Raw genomic sequence first — 2,200 nt, 5'->3', positions numbered from 1 at the left:
ACCATGTACTGCAGACTGTTGCACCCGGGCGGACTGTTAGCGTGAGGTGCGCAGTGCATAACAACATTTTAAGTTAGTTGCAGTCGGCCATTGCGAGACTGACCGAGCGTACTTTTTTTGCTTTTTATGACCCCATCGTTTCGCATTATGCAATCTGCATGAGCTCCCGTTGTGCAATGCACAAAATACGACAGCGTTTAAAAACGGCTTGTAATATCTCTGCAAGTGAGACCGAACGTGAAACTAGCGCCACTTCAGTTACAACACTGGCGGCCTGCCTGGACCCTTGTTCAGTTAGGTATTTGAAACAAGTTACGAGCGTGTTTCTTGTCATAAGAAGAAATGCAAAATACTTGGACTTGAAGTTTAAATTTCTTTTAGTATTTTGGCGTGATGTGCAGCCACACTTGAGTGTAAGGTTGCGCTGTCCAAAACACCCCCTCCCTCCCTTGTTGTGATTATGTGATGCCCCGCAAAAGCACGTTCGGCTCTCCCATGCGTAACGTAATTTATGGACGCCCTAGGGAAGGGGCGCAGCAACGCAGGAGAGCATATGACTGACCAAAGGCCTCATGTAGGTGAAATCCCCCTTCGCGACCCCGTCACAAAACAAAAATCACCGGACTTCCCCATTTTATTTCGAGGGGAACGATTTTCTTTATGTTGCATGTATTCTGCATTTTTTACCGAAGCTGGTGGCTGAAGTCACCAGGGATGCAATTCTGTCTGCATTTTGAAGTAAGCAAACAGAAAAAGCAGATGTCAACTAACTGCATCAGATAAACCGCCGGCGTTATTTATTTAACACTGGTTTCTTTCTGAATCGATGGCGCTCAAGCGCTTTGCTATAATGCTTCGGAGCTCCGCAGAGATGTTGAGTGCCCCGCGGACTGAACATTGTGGCTTGAAATGAGGCAAAGAAAATATATTAACATGGTCAACCCATCTTCTCCTGGATGTTCATCCTTCAGTCTGGATCGATAAGTGAAGGATTGCATGACACGGTTTTGACGGTGCGCTTGCACGCCTTAGAAAAAAGGACTGACGTCCGTCGTTGCAGTCTCCACGATTCGTGCAGCTTGGGCCTTGAGGCTAACACCAGATGGCGGCCAACAGGAGGACGAAAATGATCCCGCATTTGAATGAAATACCTTTGGACCCTTTATGTTATGCATCAATTCGATACGTTTAGAAGGAAATCCGATGCGTTTATTCCACCTGTGTGATTCTTAGACTGATAATGGGAACGCCACCATCAATTCGTAATGGAAGCGGGAATAACATTTGCAGCGCTGCGAATTGCTGGAATCCTGGGATCTCTTTATTTCGTGTTGCTGTTTGTTTCAAATAAAAAACTTCCATGTAACTCCACAGGCTGAGAAAACACTTAAGCCACATTTTTTAAACCTAGCAATTTATTTTGAAAGACTTTTGGAAACAGGATTTCACGGCACATGGTCGCTTTCACGCGCCCGATCCCAACCGCCTCGTGTTAGGTGCAGCGGTCAACGCTGCTCGGTTTGACGAAAATTTCAACACCGGGCACCGGTATTCTTACTCCCAAATATTGCGACCGCGCAGGCTCGGGACTTTCATGTTATTAGCTCAACTCGTCGATTCTGAAAAACAATGACCGTCTTTAGACTACCCATGTCCATCCTAAGGAAGCAAACGTCCTCCTAGGGCCCTTGAACAAACGAGGGTTGACCATCTCTTCTTGACCTAATTTTTACCTCATTTCAGGCCACCCTTTTGCACACTAAGGAGACCCCGCGCCTTTCTCGGTCAATGAGCTGCGCGGGTAGAACATCACGGGGCCTTACCCAGTCTGGGGCTAAACTACTCTTCTGTCCCATGCCGCGTACCCAACGGCTGCCATTCTGCCGGTACGGGACAGGGCCCCCTGTTCGATCCGGAGATCTTCAGAGGGTTATATCGTGCATCGGCTTCCTTACTGATGTGGGAGACCCTCTGACCACGGCAGTCGGGCCTGGATCGACGCATAGGCCCTCACCGATGTAAATGAGTCTCTCACCGTCGTAGGTTCTTCAATAACTGACACACGTGCTCCGGTTCCACTAGTCATGCTCTCAGGTGAAGTGGGGCGGGGGACTCTCTTGGTACTGAGACCACTGGCTGACGCAGGACCATTCCATCGTTTCACTATGCCCTCTTTCGTCATAATTTCTAACATTTAATT

This window comes from Pollicipes pollicipes, unplaced genomic scaffold, assembly GCF_011947565.3.
Source record: "Pollicipes pollicipes isolate AB1234 unplaced genomic scaffold, Ppol_2.1 Scaffold_4881;HRSCAF=5763_pilon_pilon_pilon, whole genome shotgun sequence".
NCBI classification, from domain to species: Eukaryota; Metazoa; Arthropoda; class Thecostraca; order Pollicipedomorpha; family Pollicipedidae; genus Pollicipes; species Pollicipes pollicipes.
This window is presented reverse-complemented; position numbering follows the sequence as displayed.